General features: G+C 41.6%; 1 pseudogene; it reads right to left on the reverse strand.

Moving 5' to 3' along the window:
• Positions 1-20,726: 20,726 nt before the first annotated feature.
• Positions 20,727-22,771, reverse strand: LOC102515843 (annotated as a pseudogene).
• Positions 22,772-25,805: the final 3,034 nt, after the last annotated feature.

Here is a 25,805-nt window from a genome sequence, read left to right on the forward strand (position 1 = left end):
TTCTATTTCTACATTAGTTTTGCACCTGACGGACCACCCCTCCCATGTCTGTTATTTCTTCCCTACATTTCTGCCTGTGAAGGTTGGAGGAACCCTTTGGCCGACAATCAAACAATAGCCAATTATGCATAAAGAAATGGTCAACAGTATAGGAAGAGGGAGAGTGCTGGCCATGTAACCCAAACACTGGGCTTGCCTGTTGGTTGGTGTGGAGCCAAAAGATACAATCAAGCCAAAGAGTGGGGGGAGGAAGGATCTATTACTTGCAGCAAGGAAGGAGAACACTGGGGATCCTTCCCAGAGCAGTGTCTCCCTGAACAGCAAAACTGGAGAAGTTTTAAGCTAAGGGTGCATGCATGTTCATGAAGGAGTTTGGGCTGTCTACAGAGTCCAAGCTTTAGTTGATGGAAGTCACATGAGTCAGAAAAGGTCAACATCTTCATCTCTTAGGATCCAGTTGATCTGGTGGTTGAGCGCTTCAGGCTGAGCTTTACCACTGACACTAAATTCCAAATTCCAAAACCAGTCACTGGCAGAACCATGAGACCACAAGTTGGGCTCGGCCAATCAGGATTGACCTCTAGACCTAGGGATAGAGCCACTCGTCTCCAGGTCTCTTGGAGGAGGGGTGGTTCTCTGCATGTTCTCATGCAACTTGCTTAACTTCTCTGAATTTCTGTTCTCTCTTACGTGCAATATGTTTAATAACACCTTGCAATATTATTTTGAGGATTAACTGGAGCAATGAGTGTAAAATGCCCAGGATAGAGTGGAGACTCAATCACATCGTGTACCATAGCTACCTATGTGTAACTAGATACACAACTTTTCCTTGATGTATTTGTCCTTGCTGAAGAAGAAAACTCATGCAAAGAGGACAGTCAGCAGTGGGCACTGGAAGAGGTGGAGGACTAGAAGATATTTAGACCTAATCTCACTCACATTCTCATTTTATAAATGAGGGAATGGAGACCCAGCACTGTTCTAAGACTTACCCAAAGTCTTACTGCTCTTCGTGCATTTTAATGCCCACAAATAGTTTCTTGTTCCAGATTTCGATGATTAAGATCCACTTATTCCTCTACTTTGTCCCTTCTTCTTGCAGGGATCTTGGATTGGGTGACTAAGAGGAGAGTGTCAGTATGAAAGACTTTCCAGACCAGGCCAAGTGGAATTGGGTAAGGGAGTCCCTGCCAGGGGGTGTACAAAAAAATCATTTCGTCTTCCCTGAGAGACACAATATGAAAACTGGGAAAATATGAACTAAGCATCAAAGCAAAGGGTAAGGGAAATGAGAATCACCTCTATTCTTTTGACACCAGGATAGGTGTTATATAGCCTTAGCAGTTTGATTAATCTTATTATCCTTATCTACAAATGGCTTTGCTCTCTAAACCACATTTTCTCCTTATCCTTTGAAAAATCACAATAAATGGGAGAGGAAGACTGGAAGCAAGGAAAATAAGACTGTGGGATGCCTTGGTCACCATGAAGTTAACCTTAAATAATGCCAGCATCCCACAGATCTCCGGACTTGCTCAAACTCATCGTACTACTGGAATTTGCTCAGGGGAACACTCAGTTCTCTTTTGCAATCCTAAGTGAGGAGGCTTTGCAGAGCAAACAACAATTAGATTTTGATGGTGTTCTTTGTCTGTAATATTTAGCATAGCTGATGGCCCTGGATGAAGAGATTGAATATGTTTCCAAACTCAGAGGCCCTGACATCCACATTATGTCCTGAGGCCAGTCATTGCTAGAATGGAGAGGGAAAAGAAAGCCCAAGTAGGTCTTGGGTTCCCAGGGCAGAAGCAGAGGCGTCCTGGCAGCTGGAGTACCTGGTAGCAAGGGGAAGGTGCAGCTGTTGCTCTCCCGCGAGTGAGTGCTGATACATGATGTAATGAGACAGCATTTAGACTTTAAGAAATCAGTTTCAGAAGTCAACCACGGATCTTGCCAATCTTTCGTCTCTCTTACTTCCTGCTATACCTAGCCCAGAAATATCAAAAGGGAAATGGGTATCCGTCCAATTCACCCAGTACCCCATAGTCTTCCCAGTCTTGTACTTTCCAGAACAACACCGATATTCATGATTCTTCTCTCTTACTACTTTAAAACGTAATTTCTTCATTTTAAAATCAATCATTTAACTTTTTATTTCTCACTTTTTTCTTGACTCCCTTCTTCCTGTTGTAGATAGCAGAGATCATACTTCAACTATTTTGTTGCAACGACAATTTCTCATTTAACTTGTGCCTCAATAATGGGAATTAGAATGGTTACAGCTGATTAGTCGAAACATCTTCACAGAGAAACGTTCAAGGATGTTTACAACACATTTATGGGCAAGGAATTGGAGGCAATTTGGGTGTCTGTCACGGGGGAAATGGGGAAATCAATGGGGGAAACACCAGCAGTAGTGACTAGGTGTCCGTGGATTGCCAAGCACAGATCTTAAAAACAGTGATAGGAAAGTAAGAAACAGAATGAACTCTTTAATACTCAAATAACTTTCAAGTGAATTAAAATAAGTGCACACAGGACAATACATATTTTGTAAGGAAATATATAAATGAAATGATATATGTTGAAAATTAAAATAGGTGCATATTTGGGAGGAAGGCGATGGTAGTAGAGAAAGAGTAAAAAGGAATAAACTGATATAAAACTCAAGGGAAGATATTTACCAGTATTAGTGATGATAATGTTCCTTAAATGGGAGAAGAATGTGATGAGTATGGATCAACTTAACTCACTGCACTGGAGGGTCTAATTAAATATATAAGTAGATAGCAAAAGAGGGGATTATCTATAGTGGGGGAATTGAGAGCTGTTTTTGAATGGGCTGATGTGAATCAGAGATGCAGTTTCCATAAAGAGGCAGACTTGATGCGTCCCAGGAATTGTGCTATCTTAACCCTGCAAATGACAGTCCCGTGGGATGCTGGAGTTTGATTTACTTGGTAGAGTGACACGACTGTCAATGTGAATATCATGTTGGAGGGATGATTACTGAGAGCCATGCAGTTTGCCTCGTTGTAGACAGAAAATACTTTGAAGGCAATTTTCTCAGCATTCTGTTAGAAATAACAATACCTTGAACTTCTAGGACATTTAATATCATTATTATTTTTTTTTATTGAAGTCAGTTACAATGTGTCAGTTTCTGGTGTACATATGGTATACATTTACTATTATTTAAAGCACTTCATTTGATTCTCCTGAGAGAGGCTAAGTGAGATATTACACATGTCATAGATGAGGGCTCTGAAACACAGAGTATCGCAGTTACTGTTCCAAGGTTACACAAGCTAGCAGAAGACCTGGCCTAGAATCCATGTCTCCTGAGCAACTGGTTTTCATCTATCCTTTCTTCTGGTGAGAATAGATAGCTGACTGGTGCATATCCCCTTTTGCTTTGGTTCCCAGGAAGCTCAAAGCCAGCTTTGAAGTTCTTTTGAAGAATTATATCCGTTCTTAACATCTGAATATTTATTCTTTTTTTCTTGGTCTTGAACTTTGCTTTCTTTTATTTTTTTTTTCTATTTTTCTGGTCCTAATTCTTTACTCCTACTTATATTTTGCCCTGGTTTTATTTTGTATCCATTATAAACTACATTAAATCATTTATAGAAGAGGTAGGAGTATAAATGCATAAAGATAAAAAGGTTGGGGGAACCTCACAACACTAAAATAAAACATTTTCCTGGAAAGATCAAGTCGCTAGCTCTAATGAGGCTGCTACATTTAGAAAACCCCTATGTTTGGATTATAAGATTTGGTTAGCATTTTGAAAACTATGATGAGTAAGAGGACAACATCTACAACATTGAATTAAAAGCATGATATAGATTTTGAAACTTAACAAATCAAAATGACCCTGGCTCAATATTCCTTATTGCTTCACGGATATGGAACAGCCCTCCATGAAGTCACCACCCTGGTGTGGTCTGATTTCAGAGCATCAGATTAGGATGCTGGGTTCATGACTTCGGTTACCCGCTTATTATTTAGATTGCCCTTCACGTTGGATCACCTGACTTCAACATACCTCAACCAACCTTCAGTCCCTTTTCTTCCCTCCACCTGCCCTCTGGCACCATCTGTGATGTACCACGGATTCACCAACCCCCTTGCTGATATTCTCACTGGATCCCCTGATGGATCCCCCTTCACTATTTCCCTTTAAAGGGCCAGTTCCTATCACCTCCCTCAAGAAACTTTCCTTGCTTGAGGCTCCTCTTTGGCCCCATCACTCAAGCGGAAGCTCCTTCTCCAGGTTTCATGGTGTTCTGAATATGCCACCATAGTTAGTAGCAAATTTATTTGTCTCTTCTGCTAGATTATGAGCTCCTTAAGTCAAGAGCTATTTTGTGGTCATCCAGGCCTTCCTGTGACCTAGCATAGGATTTGGCATGTACTCAGTTAAGCTTTGATTATGAGTGATTACAGCTGGTTGAAATGATGTCCAGTGTGTTGCCACACACATGGATCAATCAGCCACTCCACTGGGTCATGGCCACAAAGGTTTAGGTGTGCTCTCCTTTGATCTGATCCTGCGGCCACAACCACAGCAGCCCCTTACTTTTCTTTTTGGTCTCACTTTGGTCCTTTTTATTCTCTGCCTTCCTGTTGAGGAAGCTTATCTCAAAGCCTAACTCCCTATTTTAAAAGTTAATTTTTAGTTGTCACTATTTAATCAAAAACATCTCATTTTTAAAAAAATCTGGCAAAAAGATGGACATGTCAACATGTTTTTCATATTTAAAGATCTGGAGGCTTTTAGGGAATACAAATATTTATATTCTATGATATATGTCTCTGTATTCATATATATACACACATATACATGTATATGTATATTTTGAATATGGTTCCTATAATCAGTTCCTGGGTCCAAACTGAGCTTTAGCTGAACTTTGAAGTTTCACTCTCACAATCTGAAGCAAATATGAACCATTCATAGAAAACCTGGAGCTAAAAAGTGTTTTTTTAAGGTCATGCTAGTTATGATGCATGCAGGCATTTCTTCATTCTGCAGGCATTTAGTGAACCCAAGGTTAGGAATAAGGACTGGGGACAAAAAAAAAAAAATAAGACAATACTTATCCCAAAAAGCTGGTAGGAACACATTACGATATATAAAATAGATAAACAACAAGGACCTACTGTAGAGCACAGGGAACTATATTCAATTTCTTGTAATAACATACAATGGAAAAGAACCTGAAAAGAAAAAATACATTTGTAGGTATATGTATAAATGAATCACTTTGCTGTACACCTGAAACTAACATTGTAAATCAACTTCAATAAAAAAAAATTAAAAAAGATAAAAAGCTGGCAGAAGTGCAGCAGGAGCTGAAGCTGGAGTGGTGAGCGCAGGCCTGGTGTGAGGAACTTGTGTGCCACTCTAAGGAGCTAGTGTTGCTCCTGCCACCAGCTGGCAGTCATTTAAGGCTTTAAAGAAGGACAGAGACACAATCTTGTTGCTATTTGCACCATTAAACGTCTTCTAACTCTCTGAGAAAAATGGAATAGTGGGAATATAAGCAAATAAATTATTGCTAAGAGCTAGGCGTGAGACAGTGACGGTTTTAACTCTGACAGTGGGTTAGGGATGGAGGAAAGAGGATGGATTCAGTAGATCAGGGGTAAAATCAACAAAATGGTCACTTTAGGGGGAAGGCGAAGAAGAAGGGCAATTGTAGGTTTCCAGCTTGAGCAGTGTGCAGGTGCCATTTACGGGAATTAAGAACACAGAAAACCAAAACAAAGTAAGAACCCATACCTACCTACCTCTGAGACAGCTACATGTGAAAGTGAAAGTAAAGTCACTTCAATGATTCTTTAAAGGTCAGGATCCTGAAAACAACACTTAACACTGTACTTCCAGCTGAACTGCAGGACAGGGTATCGTGTTTCTTGGTTGGACTGTTTTTCAACCCTAGATTCTCGGACACAACTACATTGCTTGAGTGAGAAGCTGAGGGTGACCAATGGCTTGGGTCCAACCATTCTGAATTGTGATGTGCTGACCTCCCCTGGTTTTGGCACTGAACGTGTCATAACGGGGAAACTTCTCAGTGTCGGGTAATGGCTCAGACCTGAGCAAACCAGCCAGTTAGGATCCCTTGCACCATAGTTTGATCTGTTCTTAGGAATCCAGATCAGCTAAGTCCTGGTGAAATGCCAGGAAGCATTTGTCTGAAGCCCTTGCTTTTAGTTTACTATTCTTCAGGGTCAAGCTCTCCCTTTCCCCTCAGCTTCCTTCTTCTTTCTAGTTTCTCAGGCTCTTCCTCAATGCAGAGAAAGATCTGAGACCATTGCTTACATTTCAAAAGTTATTCCTAAGAGCGAACATGTTCATTCTCCCAGGTTTTGGTATTTTAAGCCTTTTAGTCTCAATTCTTAAAGACCTTTAAGGGAATTAGGGCAGGTGTGGCAGGTAATTTTGTAAGGGCAAACATGCCCTTTTGCCTGGAATCACTGTAGCAGCACTGGGTACCTTCAGGACCCTGGAAGGAAGAGCTTTGGAACAGACAGCCGTTGCTCATCTACTTCTTTATTTAAACACCCCAAGTTGGGTGCCATGATATCAGGAAAAACAAATGTGGGGCATGAGGAGGGCCATGTCCCAAGTCTCAGTTGAGTCCCTGGGATGTGCCCCGCCAAGTGTGGATCCTTGGCTTTGTGCAGCAAAGAATTCAAGAGTGAGCCACAGTTGAGTACAGGTAGTTTATTTAGAAAGATACATACTGTGGAGTATAGGCTGTGAATGAAAAATACTGCAAACCATATCAGTAAACAAAGAACGCTGAAGCCATCAAGTCATCAGTGGCCGCCGCCACCCCCAGTGAAGACAAGCCTGCAGCCCGGCCTCTGCAGCCACTCACAATGGTGCACCCTGAGGGGACTCAGAATAAGAAAGGACAGGATACTGGCCCTAGATAACTAGGTGCTTGTCAAAGGAATGAATTCAATGAGCCCAAATGTTTGCTTCCTCCCATAGGTAGAAAAAGTGTTAAGTTCTTTAACTTGAGATACCTGGTTTTCTTTAGTTAACAAGTAATCTTTTAATGTTCCATCTACCTGGTCTTTGTTGTAAAGCTCCTATATATCCTAGCTCCTCCCCTACCTCTTTGGAGCAGTCCCTCAGAGCATCTGAGAGGCTGTCATCCTGGGCTCCAAGGGGTTGGAGTCCTCAGAAATGTCTGCCAAATAAAACCTAACTCTCAATTTTTAGGTCATGCATTTATTTCAGTTGACAAGTCTCTTTCAAAAGATAAGAGAAAGGCTAAGAAGTGTGGAGCTTGGGTGCTCAGGTTAAAGTAAAAGTAGATACATACTCCCATAGATGAGGGAGCAAGAGAGGTAGCCAAGAGGTGCAGTTTTGCTAGTTTTTATGAACTTGGCAGCTTCATAGGCCTACAAGTGGGAGGACCATTCCAACTACCCCCGAGGAAGGGGCTGGGATTCCCAGGAATTGGGCCACTGCCCACTTTTTGACCTTTTATGGTCAATCTCAAAGCTGTCATGGTGCCTGTGGGAGTGTTATTTACCATGTTAATATTACAATGAGCTATCTGAGAGGACAATCAGCAGCCCTGGTCCAGCCTTCAGATGACTGCAGACCTGGCCAGTTACCTATTTCACTGACCCTGAACCAGATCCAATGGGCTCCAGCACTCCCAAATTTCTGACCCATAGAAACTATCTGATAATAAATGTCTGTTACTGTGAGCTGCTAAATTTAAGGTAATTTGCTACACAGCAACAGACCCTACTACATCCTCACTACCGCTATCTCTTCTGATTTTTAAAATCTATTAATTGTGCTTATTTAAGAACTTTATATAAATGAAATCATACTGTGTATCATTAGTAATTGATTATAAAATCTAATGTTATTTTTAGTAGCTTGAGGTTTTCCCTGCAAAACCAATTTCTAAAGAAACTGTTTGCTTACTGAATTATGAAAAGAGAAACTCTAATGGAGAGGCACCTCTTAATTGCCTTAGCAATTTCTTGTTTGTGTGTGGGTGTTCCATTCCTCAGCCTTTTCATTGCATTTTATTTTTCTTTAAGAGGAATACTTATCTAATCCTTAGGAATGATCCTTCTGAAGTGTCTCATAGAACCTGGTTCCCAGTGGAACCTAGCTCAGGACCTTGAACCCAGTAGGTGCTCAATAAATACACAGTAAGTAAATGCAGAACTAACTGTTATTGCCAACAATTCCAATGACCTGAATGATAAAAGATTAGATTGTGTGGTCCTTCCTACCTGTGCTGCATTTTGTCACTCATGCTTACTGACCTGTAGCCCATATCATAACCACTCAGAAGTAGGTGTTTGACTGTGCAGTCTGAGCTTTCTGGAGCAATCGATAAGAGCTGGGACAGCATCTTGCTTCACTGTGGACCTGAAGCACATACCCCACTTACCACCTTCAGACTTTGGCTGGAAATTCTGCCCTCAGAAATGTCAGGGTTAAGTCACAAAGGTGGATAGAACACAGTCTCTCTTATTGAATCCAGATTTTACCTACCTCTCTGAAAAATGCTATTATTTGTTTTGGATAACACATATATTGTTTAATTCCAAAGATGTCAAGACAGAAAAATCTAGGTCCGTTATAGCTACAACCAGTATGGGGTGTAAAACCTGTATTTCATCATGGAAAATTTCAAAGGAGATTCTAGTTTGATACTTAAGGAGATAGAGGTGAAATTGTTGAATTCTGGCTTTAATGATGATCATCTCTCTGTAGCCCTGGGTCATCTTCTCACATACTTGGGAGACTAGTTTAAATCTAAATCTTTGCATCCAGTTACAAATGAATCATGAATTCAGAACATTGGGAAGATAGTCTTTCATGGACATACTTATAAAGCTGAGTTCACCTTATGATGATTTTTCTTCAACTTTTTTCTTAAATATGTTAATCTCATTATCATTATTTTATTTATGAACAGCTAAGAGTGGCCCACATTCCCTGAACCCCCGTCACTAGGGAAGTGGAATGCAGAATGTAAATTCTCAAGCCTCAAAATGTGATAGGGGTAAAAAAAAATGTGATGGGGACCTGCCAAAAGAGATAGCACCTACTTGAAGGGGCTCATAGTGGCTAAATCTGAGCCAACTGAAGCAACACAATTAATGGATTGTGATAATGCAATGTAGTCAATGTGGTAATGTAACTGTGTAATGATAGTAATGAATGATAACCCGTGAATCAAACAAGAATCTGTGTTCCATGCTGATGTAAGTAAACCACTGAGTAAATAATTGAATGAAGGACAAGGGAAAGCTATTTATTAAAGTGGAATTCTAAGTAATAAGTATAGAAAGAATGATGAAAATAAAAAAATAAATTTGTCAAAAACCACAGTAATTACTGTTTTAGGCAAGAATCATCAATAGATACTAAAATTAGCACATGAAAGTGTTTACATAGTTCAAGATACTTATTAGATACAAAGAGAAAAATGGTAACCTTACAGTGCAGACACTTGGCAGACACTTTAACCAATGATCAAAGTTAGCCTCAACAGTAAATAGACAAATTGATAGCATGTAAAAAATATATATATATATATATATTTCAAAAAAAAATTGATACCATGTGCCTTCTGATAACCCCCAGGAGGAGGAAGCAATATCACCTCTGTGTCATCCTCACCCAAAAATGCATAACCTGAATTTAAACATGAACAAACCCTGAATCAAACTCAAACCGAGGGATGTCCTACCAAATAACAGACTGACTTATACTCTTCAAGTGTTAAGGTCTTCAAAGACAAAGACAGAGGAGTTGTCTAAATCAGTGTTCTAGAACTTTAGCATTCATCCTAAATACGTGGGAGAATATGCTAACACACAGATGGGTGCTTCCCATCCCTCCCCCTCAATTTCCGATTCACAGGTCTAGGAAAAGGCCTGAAATTTTGCATATCTAACAAGTTCCTCTGTGATACACATGCTAGTGGTCTGGGGACCACTCTGAGACCCAGTGGTCTAGAATGGAAAAGCCCATTCGCTAGCCCGTCCATCTAGCTGGCTGCTGGCTTTTCTATAAAGTTATAGTGGAACCCCGCCACGCCCACTTCACGTCTCATCTGTGGCTACTTTTGGTCAAGTGGAATAGTTCTAATAAAGACCATTTGGCCTGCAGAACTTAAAATATTTACTGTCTTGTCCTTTACAGAACAAGTTTGCCAACCTCTGGTATAGAATCTAGGTTAATTAGGCAGCATGACAACTAAATACCCGTTTATCCTGCTATCCAAAAGTAGAGGGTTCCAGTGAAACCTTCCATAAGCTGAAATGGCATAAAGGGAAGAAGCAATTACCTATGAACACATATTGCTGAGGGGGGAACAATGTAATACAGATGAAGCACCGATGCTCACAGACACAGTTCAAAGCTATGGCGGCTTGATGCCCAGGTGATGAGTGTAGTTTCCCAGGAAGGAGCTTGGCGGCGCCACTCTCTGCTGAGTTCACACTGTCCCTACAAATGCTCACTGCAAAACAAACTCTGAATGCTATTTTTCTTTTTGCCTTTTTTTGTAAAAGTGAAAATCCTCTTCGGATTTCTTTTGGTTAGAGAGAACAAGTTCTAATGCATGTCTTTCATAAAAGTGAAGTGGCGTAAAGAGAACTTTTAAAAAGCAGGAGATGCCTGTACAAGCGTGAGCCTCTCTTGAGTTAGAACCTGTATAAGAACAAGGATATTAGTGGGACAATTAGCAAAACTGAATGAGGTCTACAGATTAGGTAACAGATCTTAGCAATATTAATTTTCTGTTTTTGATCATTGTACCGTGGTTATTTAAGATGCTAACATTTCAAGAATCCGAGTGGAAAGTGTATGGGAATTCTTTGTATGACTTTCACAACTTTGTGTGAATCTGAAATTATTTTAAAGTAAAATGCTTTTAGAAACCTAAAATCAGAACTATGAAAAAAAAAAAGCAAAAAAAAAAAAACCAATGTTTGTCTTTCATAAACTTAGTACTGCACAGGTAATTGGGCTGAAGTTGTGTTAACAAAGGGTTTCTGGGCTGTGAATGATGATAGAAGTTACCCCAATCTGAATTGCTCCCTGAATCAAGAGGAAAATTCCATGAATCCTCCAAGCTACAGAACAAGCTTCAATCTAGGGATCAGAAATTGGTGTCAGCTTCTACCAAGACGGAATCAAGTGCAAGATGCAGTCTCTCTGAGTTTAAAGGAAAAATTAAGCATCGCCACCCAGGCGGCCTTTCAACTCCTAGTCAGTTGCTTTCATGGGCAAAACAGGACTTGATCTTCTGATAAGAAGCATTCTCTCTTCTCATTGTTAGTCTTGGCTGTGCTTGCTTATGTTGTGGTGAAATCCCCGGGCTGCCAGCTGGTGTATTTGTAAGATGCGCGGCTGGGACAAAGCTCAAGCCGTGCCCAGCTCAGGGGATGGAGTAACGCGGAGGTTCACGGGTAGGAAAGGCTTCAGCTTCAAGGGCACCCCTTTCCCTGTGCACCTCGCTGTCACTGATGACTGGCTCTCTCCCTAGAGATGGCAAAAAAGGATACATTCTAACATCCTCTCTCTTACCCCCAAGACTGGTGAAGCCATCACAGATTCTTTCTGGGAATAAAAAACATCAGTGATTTATCCAGATTAAGCAAAGAGCTTCAACAATTTCTAATCGCACACAAGTTTAAAAATAATACACATGCTTTTTAGAGAAACGGGGCAATGTGCAATTTCTCTTCTCTCAGTGCAGCTTTTTGTTTTTAATTTGCACTTGAGATTTTGCCACTGGGGTCTCAGGCTTGGCACTTAGGCTTGTCTCAGACACTGAGATCAAAGAAATGCTCTCCTGCGTGAAGATGGAGCCCCCACCCGACGTCCCTTGCTCCCTTCTCCTGATTATGCTTTCTAAGTGACCCAGGACTAAGTTGTTGCCCTCCTGAAATGTTATGATCAGAAATAGACAAGAAGAGAGGTGGACAGGAGTCTCGCCTACTCTCAGATTGGACCACAGGGATAAGCTGGGAACCCTGGTGAAGTCCCTGGAATCATATTCCACCTACTACAATCTTGTCCTTACAGGAAAATTTCCACCAAGTTCCCTTTGTACACATTTTCTCCAGTCCTTGCTGTACTAACACGAATGAGAGGAGGCTTGTCTCCTGATTTCCTAGGTGGTGAAACCAACACTTAGGGATGGATGGCTCCCCCAGGACTACATGGCTTGTAAGTCACGGCTTATAGTAGGCTCTTTCTTTTTTTTTTTTAAATCAAAGATAACAGGTAATGTACTAGGAGCCCTGTGAGGGATACCACACAGGTCCCTGATTGTCACAGTTTCAGTCTGCTGATTGAAGTCTTTCCAATCACCCTCTGCTGTTTTCTAATTCCCTTTTCCACACAAAGCAAAACTTATAACAACAGACACACATAACCTCCCCCCTAAAATACACTTAGACTATCAAACACTTAGAACAGTAAGTGACACCAACACCAGCTTCTCTGTACTTCAAAGATTTGGGGACAGTCTAGCTTCCTCAAATCTCAGCAAACTTACACATCTTCTCCTATTCTAATCTCACTTACCTTATCTTTGGAACAAAAAGCCTCCTGCCAGATCTCTAAAGGAAGAGGCTTTGGTGTCGAGGAGCAGAGATAATCTTTCTTTCTTTCTTTTTTCTAATTTTTTGGTCTAACTATTTTATTTTTTTTTTTATTATTTTTTAAAATTTTTTGATGGGAGGAGGTAATTAGATTGATTGACTGATTGATTTAATGGAGGTACTGGGGAATGAACCCAGGACCTCATGCATGCTAAGGATTTGTTCTACAATTGAGCCAACCCCTCCCCCACCCCCACCTCTGCCCCCCAGAGACAATCTTTCATTCTGGGAGTGGGTGTTTTTGTTTGGAGTGAGAACTGGTAGGCTGACTGTCCTGTGCCCCCTGTCACTGGATGATGCCACTTGCAAGTCCTGAAAGCTGTCAGGGACACCCAACAGTTGTTATCTGTGCTTTTTTGAATTTGAAGGCATCTCAAGTTTTCACAAGAATTTCCTCAGCAAAATTAATTTTTTCCAATAATTTAAATTTTTTAAAAAGTCACTGCAGGAATTTAAAAAAATTGTTGTGTGAGTTTCTTCTGTAGAGCACAGGAAACTATATTCAATATCTTGTAGTAACCTATAATGCAAAAGAATATGAAAATGAATATATGTATGTTCATGTATGACTGAAACATTATGCTGTACACCAGAAATCAACACAACATTGTAAACTGACAATACTTCAATAAAAAAGCACGCACACAAAAAAAACAAAGACAAAAAACAAAACAAACAAAATTTGTTGTGTGACAATGACAACACAATTTTGTAAGAAAATATAAATATATTATAAAATTTAACAATAAATGAAGCAAGCAGGCAAAATCTTGATAGTTGTTGGATCTGAGTCATGGATAAATGGGGGTCCATTGAATCATTAACTCTAATTTTGGTTGTATTCTTGAAATATTTTATACGTATAATTTAAAAGAAAATGAAAAGGGGTAATCCTTGAAGAGGATGTGTGCAGAAGGCAAAAAAAAAAGGGTCATTTCCAAAGCTCCCCAGGTTCCTTTCCTGAGCAAGGCTGTTTTACCCTGGAAGCAGTGCCTCACCTTGCTCTGCCCATGTGAACTCAGACAGGTCCCCTAGACTCTCGGAGCCTCAGCTGTATTCATCTCTGAGCCTCCTTGTTTTAAAGTCACTTATATTTTTAGGAAGTGGTCAAAATGTCATGAAATCCAACAAACAAGGAGAAAGGGTGCAATTTCTAAAAGACTGGAACTCCCTACTTGAGTCACTGCCCTATTGCTTATAGCAGAAATTCAATTACGTCTTCTAAGCATTAAATGAAAAGCTGATCTTTGGGTAAAAATAATTTAAAAATATAAGAAACACTTTTGCGTTTATTATAAACAATGTAATAATAGGGACATAATTGTAATATAATATATAATTTGTAAGATAACTTAATAAATGATAACTAATATTCTCATAGACTATTATAATGATTAATTATAAATTTAAAAAATTTGGGGGGGAGGTAATTAGGTTTATTTATTTTTATTTATTTATTTTTTTAACAGAGATACTAGGCATTGAACCCAGGATCTCATGCAGGCTAGCCATGCACTCTACCACTGAGCTATACACTCCCCCAATGATTAATTGTAAGTAAAAAGATATAGTGAGCGTTGGTACCCTGCTAGCACTGTGCTATGGAAATCTCTGTGTACCACTGAAGAAACAGTTGTTGGCCATGTGACCCTCAGCTTTCTTTCAGGTGTTGAATTAGAACAGGCTGAGTGATGCTGTGGTAACAAAGCTCACTTGCTTAATCAAGCCATCCTCCATCTCTTTCACGTCCCAAGGTCTTGTGAAACAGACATCTAAACACAGTTTAGATTGCCACAACTGGGAAAGAGAAAACAGGAAGGTCATTTGGCCCAGAAATAGGATGTTTCTCTGTTACACATCACATACACTGTCTAGAACTAGTTACAAGGCTCCATCTAGCTTCAGGGAAAGTGGGAGGAAGGCATGGCTATTCAGGGAGCAGTACATTTCCCTGACACAGGTGGATGTAGGACAGATATAGGTCCAACCTAGATCTGAAGGTGATAGCACTTCTGGCTGAGAAGATCCAAAAAGGCTTGGAAAAGAAATGTTGATTTTGCTGGATCTTCTATAATGTACAGCCTCTGGAGAAGCAATCTTGGGAGTGGGGAGGTACCTTCCAGATAAAGGAGTAGCACAGAATAATAATGGACTACATGTTTTAGAGATCTGTTTTGCTAGAAAAGACAGACTCCCCTACAAAGTTCTGGGAACAAATTCTGTAAATCATTAGTCAATTGTATATAGAGCCATATATACCACGCTAATGGGTTTATACTCTAGGTACATTCACTGAACACTGAAAGTTGAGTTAATTTTGTAGAATAGGAAGGGACAGTCTTGCCATGCTGTGGATGAGGATGCCCCAAACTTAGGAAAATGACTTGCCCGGGGTCATATATCTAATTAGGAAAAGAACAAGGATTAAAGTCCATGTTTCCTGATTTTGAATTCGGATTTTGTGTGGCAATCCCATGATTATGGCATAATTTTGGAAGATGAATCTGGAAGTGGTGCTCAGAATAGATAAGATGGTGCAAGGGCCAGAGATGGGGAGATCAATTTAGAGATTATAATTTTTTCCTTAATGAGATAGAGAGGACTCTGAACTAGGCCAGTAATCAAGAAATATGGATACAATAACCAAGACATGGAAACAACCTAAGTGTCCATCTACAGATGACTGAGTAAAGACGTTGTGGTATATTTAATCAATGGGATATTACTCAGTCATAAAAAATAAAATAATGCCATTTGCAGCAACATGGATGGACCTGCAGATCGTCATTCTAAGTGAAGTAAGCCAGAAAAAGAAAGAAAAATACCACATGATATCATTCATATGTGGAATCTAAAAAAAAAGGACAAATTAACTTATTTACAAAACAGAAACAGACTCACACAGACATAGAAAACAAACTTATGGTTACCAGGGGGAAAAGGGGGTGGGAAGGGATAAATTGGGAGTCTGAGACTTGCAGATGCTAACCACTATATATAAACTAGATATACAATAAGTTTCTTCCCCCACAGGGAACTATTTTCAATATCTTAGAGTAACCTATGAAAAAGAATATGAAAACAAATATATGTATGTATATATATATGTCTGAAACATTATGCTGTACATCAGGAATTGACACAACATTGTAAACTGACTATACTTCAATAAAAATAAATATGGAGAAATAAGTGGAGGCAGAGGGAGAGGAATAACTTTCTATTGGAGTAAGAGAGTACTTCCCCATTTCTTCATGGTTTCAGGTGCTGGGACTTCCACTAGGTTTATATACGTACCTCTGGGGAGGTTGGGAGGAGGAAGTGAATGTGTGTAGCTCAATCTGACATTCTCTGTTTTATTTTCCTTCTCCGCTTGTGGGGCAAGGAGGGTGGGGGACCATGGTCAAGCTCAACCTTTGGTGGATAAGTCTAAATCTGTGTTGGGGGTGGGGGTGGGGGAGGGGGGGAGAGTGTTAGCAAGCTCATGTGGCCATGGATTCAAGCCATATTTTCAAACTCAATACTATTAGTAAGAAAGTTCTTCCTTTGGCTACCATTTATCTCTCTAATGTGTTTTGTTTCTTAATTGGTTCTAAATTCAGGAAGAGAAAGATGGTTATTTAATTGTCTCCCTCAAAATGCAGCAGAAGAAATCGAAGATGTGAAAAAGAGAATCATTACTTTATTGAAGTTTTTGGAGCAAAGAAAGGTTTATCACAGGGACAAGCAAGGAGAACAGGTGCTCATGCTCAAAAAAACCTGAACCCCTAGAATCATAATTTTAGAATGGAAAAGACCTCAGAAATTTTCTAGGTCAACACTCTCCACTTATGAGAAGAGGAATTGAGCTCTAGAAAGTTTGGCATACCTGAGGTCACAGCTGCAGTTAGGTGAAGTGTTGAATATTAAGTCAGAGAAATTCCTCCTACTTAATTATAGTAAGATGGTGATGGAGAGATAGCAAACTATAAGCAGACATAGAAGACAGCAGCATGGACAGCAGAGAGGTGGAAACACAGGCCCAGAGCTATGGGCTTAAGAGGTTTCATTTCGGCCTGTGAAAGTTGGATGTTTTTGGTAACCAAGTTGCTCACTAATTCATTTATGTTTCCCACTTTTAGTGGCATGTATTGAAAGTCCTTCCCCTCCTCTCCATTAGACAAATGTGTACCTGGAAAATACAAGTAAACACAGAGAGCAAGAATAAATATATAAAATATGTAAAGAAAATATAGGTAAATATTTACAGTTTGGTTTTTGACATTTAAAAATCTTAATCCAATTGGAATTTTGATACATGGAATGAAGTAGGTATTCAAATTTTCATGTCGAAATATCATTTGTTGGAAAACTCATTTTTTCCCTCACCGATTGGCAATACCCCCTGTATCATATCCCACCTCTTCTATATGCCTGGGACTATTTCTGAACTTTCCTTTCTGTTGAGTGATCTGTGTGGCTGTTATCTTTGTCGGTTCCACCCTGTTGTAGGTAATGTTTGGACTTCACGTGACAATTATCATGGACAGCAGGGGAAAAGGTCAGGCCTTGGGGTCAAGCTTACCTGGGTTTGAATCCACCTGGGCCTCAGTTTATTTATTCAAGAGTGATAAGAATTGCTTCTAAATAACAGAGTTCCTCTGAAGGTCAGGGAATATACTTGTAAAGAACTTGCCACTCTTTGGTACGCAGCAGACCTTCCAGAAGCGCTCCCATTACCACTGGTTTTGGAGTGATGGTGGGAAGAGGTGAGATCTGTGAGAGACAGAAGTAGAAACCCAAGGACAGGACTGGGAAGGACACTTACAGTGAGAAGGGTGAAAGGAGGAAGGGGAACCTCTGAAGGAAAGAACAGAGTGGTAGGGCAAACAGAAATGGCAGAGTAGAGAAGGAAAAATGGTTGGTCAATAGTACCAAATGTTCCACTTCAGTCTAGAAAGATGAGTGCTGGGAAGAGGCTAGAGAAAAGAATGTCACTTCTTACTTTCTTTAAGATGACAGTTTCAGGGGTGGTTATGTCTGGGCAGGGGCCAGCTAGATATGAGGAGGAGTGTCACCATGGCTAACCCCCGTTTGTTTGTTTCTGTTGACTTGCTTCTTTTAACTGACCCTATGTGACGTCTTGATCCGCTGTGACTGCTTGTGAGAAGCCAACGCCAGCTTAAGGTCAGCACTTATCAGTTTGAGTCTTCTTGCCTTGTTTAACTAGAGTAGCTTAAAATTCTTCAGTTTAAGTAAACTGCTTTATACATATATTTTAAAAATATATATAATTGCAACTATAACTATATAATATTTTCCATGGAAAGTGCTTTTATGCACTTTTATTGTTTTAAATGATTTTAAAACATTAATACCACTGATCTAGCTCAACCACTTCTAAAAGAGCTGGATTTTCTGCCACCTCACCATTTTTGCCCAAATGAGTTTCTTTGTTTACTTACATTTAGTGGGTACTTTGTTTTTAACTCTAAGGAGAAAGAGACTTCTGTCTAGAACAGTTGTACCAGCCAACCATCTAAAGTGGAGCTGACACTTTTTTCTTCAAACTCAAAGTTAATTTCTGGTTAAGAAAGTGGGGAGACACAGAGCCCTCCTTTCCTGGCCTCTTCCATGCCACCAGATTTTGCAGATCTTAGTTTGAAAACCACCATACTCAATAATGTCTTTTTTTTTTTTTTTGAGTTTTTTCTTTTTACTGGCTTATGATAATCTTAAAAACCCCATCACACCCATAAACCACCACAGGTGAGAAGATGAGGGAGGTGGAGAATGAATGTTACGGTATGTGGACAGTGGGGGAAATCCAGGTGTTTTCTAGGGCAGTGCGGGATGGAAGCAGGTAGTGTGGATAGGAGGCCTGGCTTGGACCCTTAGTTGGTTGGGAGTTGGTTGGCAGAGGGAGAGAGGGGCTCAGGGTGAACTAGGGAACATCTCACAGCAAAGACGAGGGCAGCAGGGGGTGGGGGCAAGGAGTCACAGTACATTTTCCATGCGGACTAAGGGTGGGAGTGAGTGCTTCAGAGACTTGCACCCCTACGTAGGAAGAGATGGGTTTGAGGTTTGATTTTAACCCCCTAAGTTGGTGTCTGGTCCAATTTCCTAAAATGGCAGCTCACTTTTTGGGGAGAGGTATTGGAAAAAGTTATAGAAAAAAAATCTGGTTTGGAGACAAAGCCAAGGGAGAAGGGGAGACAGTGGAGTTCTTTCAGTTTAACTCAGAGAAGCCAGAACAGGGAAGGGGCCCAGGGGTGAGATGGTGGCCAACACACTGGGAGAAGGCATCACACCAGAAGCCGCAGGTGCTCCTGGGCGCTCAGGGACAGGGAGGTACCAGTGTTCATAGATGGCAGGAAAACAATTGGGAACAATAAATTGGGACTTCATGTTGCTGTCATTTGGCATAACACAATCAGGCTTTTTTTTTCCTTTCCTTTTCTTTTTTTCTCTTTTTAAATATAAGGCATCTTGCCAACACATAATTTAAAAACTAGTCTTCAGTCACATTGCTTCAGATCACTAGAGAATTTCTGGACAGTATAGTAAACAAACCCCCGAATCTTAAGAACATCAGCTCACATTCCTCAGAGACAAGAGGAAAGGGTAGGGCTCATGTGGTTAAAACAAAAAAGAGTCCAACTTTGCATCCTGAACAGAAGGGTGCAAAACATTACAACAAAACATAATCTAAGTTTAATGTTACAGAAAAGTTTTAAATTTCTAGCCAACTAACTGTCCCTGGGGAATGAGACAGATTGAGCACAGAGTGGATGAGGGTCGAGAACAGGACAGGAGCTGGAGGGGCTGTTTCCCATAGAGGCCCATCTCCAGCTGTTAGAACCATGCTTATTGGGTAAGGGGAAAATTCAAAGAGCTTAAGACTTTGTGTTTCCTTCCTTCCTTCCTTCCTTCCTTCCTTCCTTCCTTCCTTCCTTCCCTTCCCCCTTCCCCCCTTCCCCCCTTCCCCCCTTCCCCCCTTCCCCCCTTCCCTCCTTCCTTCCTTCCTTCCTTCCTTCCTTCCTTCCTTCCTTCCTTCCTTCCTTCCTTTCTTTCTTCTTTCTTTCTTTCTTTCTTTCTTTCTTTCTTTCTTTCTTTCTTTCTTTCTTTCTTTCTTTCTTCACTAAACTGAGGGGCTGTGAAAGGTGACTAGAGGGTGACTGCCCCTGTGGAGTGCCAATCACACACAACGCTACTCAAACCCACACTACATTCATACAGAAACAGGACGTTCAACAGTGTACAACAATATTCTTAGCCAGTATATGGAGAACCAAGTGCATTTAAGATTTTTTTCACTGTTTAAAATTCCAAACTCCAATGTGATCATCCCTTATCTACGACCTAATTCCTCAAGTAAGATTTTTTGGTTGTTTGGTTTTGCTCTTTTGGAGGCTGGGGGAGGAGGGCAGCAGGTAAGACAACAGTGGGGAAGATCTCGGGCATGCTGGATGGTCACAGCATTTCTCTAGGGCTGGGAGGGGAGTCAGGAACCAAGACATCAATGCCAAGACAGGCTTTTTCCCCCCTCCTGTCTCAAAGCTATGGCCAGGACAATTGTGCTTCAAGGGTGGCGAGGACAGGTGCAGTGGCTCTGGGATCCATGCAGTTGTAAAATAAAGCCTTGAGGAAAGGAGAGGGGCTGGGAGGAGTTGCAGACTAGGACAGTTTTGACTTGAGGTCTTTGGGTAAATAAGAAATTAGCTTCCAGAGCACTTGGGAAGTCTGGCTTCTTAGTCCCCAAAAGAAAGGGAGACAGACAGACAGACAGGGAGAGGCCTAGTGGGCACCTACAGCTACCTCACCTGGGGCCCTTCCCTTGGCGCACACCTCAGTCCTAAGGGGAACAGCCAGGAAACAAGAGAGGCTGGTGGAAAACGGCCGGGGTAGGGGGGCTTGACTGATATGCGGGCCATCAGAGAGAAAAGTCTGGGGTTGGGATTAGGTTCCAACATAAACCCGCAAGTTGCTGGGGCTGGTAGAAAGGAGGATGAGGGCACAGAGGGTCCCCCTCTGTCCTCAATTAGATCCCACCAAATTCCCTTCCTTCAACATCTAAGAATGATCACATTGGAGCAGTGAAACTTTGAAACTATCCAATTACACAAAAGTGAGACTAAACCTAGGAGGGTGATGTATGACGTGGAGCTCGGGGAGGGCACCGGAGCTACCTCTCTATACCCCGGGTGCTGAATGTGAAGACTCTGACTATCTACAGGATCAGGGCTCGGTTGCCGGGGGCTCGGTGGGCCTTGCTCAGCATGGCCAGGCTCTGTTCTCGGAAGCAGGCCTGCTGAACATCCCCACTTAGGTAATCCACCGTTTGCATCAAGCTGTTCTGGCTTGCCACTGGACCGCCCCAGGCCACTGCTCGGTGGTGGGCCCCAGCAGCCCCCGCACAGTCGAAGGGTGTGCCTGCAGGATGTCCACCGTGGAACCGCACGGCGAGGTCGTGAGACCCTGAGCTGTTGCTCTTGGGAGTGGCCAGAACGTTGTTCCACAGGGGTTGGAAGTAGTGACCATTGGGGTAGGCCAGTAGGGCTGCCAGGCCGTTGACAGTGGGGATGGGGTTGGCTTCTCCAGGGTGGCTTCAGATGGAAGGACTGTGCCAGGCAGAGTTCCTGCGGGTAGTCAGGGGCCTTGCCCACAAAGCCAGGCCCTGCCAACTCCCGTCCTGCCGCGTGCTTGCCTGTCAGGCCAGGGGCCGGCGTCCCACTGGCCTCACCGCATATCTGTTGTAGGGGGGCCAGCTGTTGCTGGTTCTAGGCACCTGGCTTAAGGTTTTTAGGTAGCCAGTAGGGGCTCGAGAGATGCCCGTGGGCAGGTTGACAGGGCCTGCAGTGGGCAACGCGGCTGTGTGGGTGTGCTCCATGGGACCGACCACACATAAGGCACTGGTGTGGGGACGCTGTGGGTCGACACCTGAGTGTTTGCATTGATAAGCAGACTGTGACTACTGGGGCTGGGGTCGGCCAACTGGCCCTCACACACGGAGGCAGTGCTGATGCCTGCCCTCGTCTGGCAAACCTGGTTGATCAGCTGCACGATGCAGCTCAGGTCCAGGGGCTGGCTCTGCTGCAGGGTGGCCGCCATTGAAAGGGCGATGGTTGAAGTAGATCTGGTCACATTCAAGGGGGCATCTGAGTCTGGCATCTTCCGGCCTCCATACAGCAAGGGGGTGGGGGGATGCTGGAGACCCTGTGAGACAGGGCCTGAGGGTGGCCCAGGCCCTGGGTTTGGGCATGGGCTTAGGGTGGCCCAGGCCCTGAGGCTGCTGGAAACTCTGAGGGTGGGACGGCGCCTGGAGTGGCGGGATACCCTGAGGGTGCCGCAGCCTCTGGGGAGGGGCGTCGGCCAGGGTCTGGGCCTGCTGGTGGGCCAGAGCCTGGGCCTGGGGTTGAGGTAAAATGCTCGGTGCCACAGTAGCACAGGGTTCTGGGGGGTTCATGATGGCCTCAGGGAGAGACCGGGCTCGAGTGCCGTCAAACTCCTCGAGCATGCTTTTGGCTGGCACCTTGACAATGGCGAGCAGGCCTGCCTTGGTGGCAGCCTGAGTGGGGAGGGGCTGTAGCGCTGGGCTAATGTGTGGAGGCCACTCACAGTACAATAAGCGTATTTCCGCTGGGGAGCCATCACCATTTCTGAAGTCCAGTGTTCATCCGTGAGTGAGAAAGAAGCTGAAAGGACAGGTCACCTGGCCCTGGTAGACAGGCGAGCCTGGCCGGTCGGCACCAGCACAGCATGAGGCAGTCACTCACGTTTGGTGACTGGGCCCGGCTCTCATGGCTGCTCCGTTGTTGCCCTCCGCCCAATAGTATTTTGTTTTCTCTAATATTTTATGGTTCTTTTGAACAAAAGGAAGCCCTCCTTTGAGTTTATTTAAGGGAATTGTGAAAAGACGCCAGTGGACTGGGCCGGTGTAACGGGACCTCATTACACCTGGATCAGGCCATTGTTGCTTCTCAGCAGGGCTCTTGCTGTAACTCACGCCCCAACTCTGAAGGCCACACTCCCTCGCGTGGCATTTACAGTCTTCTGACCTGAACCTACGGACCGTTCCCACTTTATTTCTTATTCAGGACTGTCATGTATCCTTTGCCCCATCTGTTCTTACACTCTGCTTTGTCTCTGCTCAGGCTACTGCTTTCCTAACTGGAATGTTCTTTCCCTACATTCAAGGCCCTGCTCTGCTGACACTCCCTTCATAGAGCTCTCCTTGATTCTCTTGGCCACAAGAAATCTCCAATATTTAATTTTCAAACTTTAAAAAAAAATTTTTTTTTAACCACAGTCACCCAACCAGCCTGTTAAAAATGCAGTGTGGATTTCCAGACACTAACCCAGGAGGTACTATTGTCTCTGTAGGTTGGGAGTAGAGCCTAGGACTCCATATATTGAATTGCATTCTAGCTGATAATGATGCAGTCGTCAGGGACCACACTGAGAAACACTGCCATAGCCTTTCAATTTGTTATTTCTTGCTAGTTTGTGTTACATACTGTAGCTGGGTTGCAGAATGGGCTCTGGAATGGCTTTTCTTTATCTGTCCTAGCTTACACATATTTCCAAAGAATGGACATTTCTGCACAGAGGTTTTTAAAATTGGAGAGGAGGTTGATGTTGGTTGGTGAACCACATCCGAAGAAGGAATTAGCAGTAACTGTCCCATATCCCTGTCCTCCCATTCCATGGCCCCAGGACAGGACCTTATTAAGGTCTGGGAATGCTTCTTCCACGGGATGACAGACACTGGTGACCGTTCTGGAACCACACAGTTAGGTTACAGCATCATCTGAACAAGAAGAAACGGTATTCAGTAAATATTTGTTGAAAGAATGAGTAAATAAATATTACTTTCTTTGGTCTGGGGAGCCAAGCATATGTGTACTCTAAAATTGATTTCAAGATGGGTTTGGAGGTAGTGACTTTGATTAAATGACTTATCCCCAGATGTGCTGTGTTCTTTCAGTTATAAATGGAAAATTGTGATGCCTGTCCACTATATAGTACTGTTTTTGTAAACCACGAAGTTATTTTAAGACTCTTACATAAGAGTATTATATAACTATTTTGCATTATTAATAACTTTCAATGAAAAATTCTTCACAGTATGCCTGTTACATTTAATACTGTACTTCTATATGCAAGCTTATAAAGCATAACAAACTTGGAGGTTGCTTCTTTTATTTTGCTTGAAAAAGAGTTACTTTAGTTACTTCTTTATTCACACTTCTTTAGAGAAGTGAAGGACCTATGGAAGAGCAAGTAAGATAAATTTTAAAAGCATTTCTGTCAAAGCCTTGGTTTGAATCCCATTTCTTTTTCTTTTTAACACCGAACATTTAAAATTATTATTTTCTTTAAATGTGTACAAGTTCAATTAAGGATGCCCCCCCAACACACACAGACCCACACAAAGTATCATCTTGAGAACACCCACTGGCCACACATACTTGTGCCTTTAATGAAATAATCATTGTCCAGGTTAACTGTCCGCTTGTGGGACAAGAAACGCAGTCTCATGAACATCCCAGAGTTGTTTCTGTGGGGTGGTGTTAATTTCTGTTGGTGAAGACATGAAAGACTTAGAAGTAAATATGAAAGACAGTTAAATTATAATGTGAGGTATATAACTCCCAGGGTTACTGTACAGGTGAGGCATTTTGACTAGCCCATACTTAATTTTTAGGTAAACTACACTTTGAATCCCATTTTTGCCCCAGTTTCAGTTTTCTCCTCTGTAGAGTTAATACCTACCCTCAAGGAGAGTTGAGGATAAAGTAAAATAACGCCTGTGATGTTTGGGCTTGGCTTGTTATTACTGGGCAGAGGCAAGGGCAGATACTCAGAAATGTTGAAGTGAAATTGTTGCCAGAAGATGAACTAACAAAGGCATTTTGAAATTTGTATGTGTTTTTTTAAGAATCATTTATTTTTGTATACATATATTCGTTTTCATATTCTGTTTAATTAAGTAATTACAAATGAAACTTGTATGTTGACTTAGGAAATCTGAATCTCTACCTTTCATGAACAAATGTAGTGTGCAAATCATTGTAAAATTGTATTCTGAAGAGCATTCATTATAAGGTGACAATTTTTATTATCTCATGCCACCTGGTGTCTTGACCAAGGTACTACAAGCCATTAAGTGTGAATTGTTAATAAAAATAATCGTAGCTAATATTTATTAGATATTTGGGGGGCCAGTGTATCAAACTTTTTATATGTGTTAATTAGGTAATTAATTAATTCAACAAGCAATTGAAACATTTTTATTTTTTAAGTGAAATATAGTTGATTTACAGTGTGTTAGTTTCAGGTGTACAGCAAAGTGATTCAGAAATATATATATATATAGAATATTCTTCTATATATATATATATTCTATATATATATTCCATTGTGCTATACAGTAGGTCCTTGTGTATCTATTTTATATATAATAGCATGTATCTGTTAATCCCAAACTCCTAATTTAAACCTCTCCAACTTTCCCCCCGGTAACCATAATTTTATTTTTTATAGCTGTGCTATAGAAACAGACGATTCTGTTTTGTAAATAAATTCATTTGTATCATTTTTAGATTCAACATATGAGTGATATCATATATTTGTCTTTCTTTGTCTGACTTAATTTAGTTTGAACATCTCTAGGTCCATCCATGTTTGAGGGAAATGGCATTATTTCATCCTTTTTATGGCTGGGTAATATTCCATTGTGTGAGAGAGAGTGTGTGTGTGTGTGTGTGTATCACATCTTCTCTATCAGTTCACCTGTCGATTGACACTTAGGTTGCTTCCATGTCTTGGCTATTGTAAATAGTGCTGCCATGAGCACTGGGGTGCATGTATCTTTTCAAATTAGAGTTTTCATCTTTCTTGGATGTATGCCTAAGAGTGGAATTGCTGCATCATATGGTAGGTAACTCTACTTTTAGCTTTTTTAAGGCCCCTCCACAGTGGCTGCACCAATTTACATTCCCACAATAAGTACTTATTGAGCAACTGGTACCAGTAACCTTTGTGTATTATGTGATTTTATCATCATGACATCCTTCTGGGTTAAGTGTTTGTATTCTCCCCATGAGATTCAGAGTGATTAAGTGATAAACCCAAGGTCATAC

The sequence above is a fragment of the Camelus ferus genome, chromosome 8 (genome assembly GCF_009834535.1).
Source record: "Camelus ferus isolate YT-003-E chromosome 8, BCGSAC_Cfer_1.0, whole genome shotgun sequence".
Classification (NCBI taxonomy): Eukaryota; Metazoa; Chordata; class Mammalia; order Artiodactyla; family Camelidae; genus Camelus; species Camelus ferus.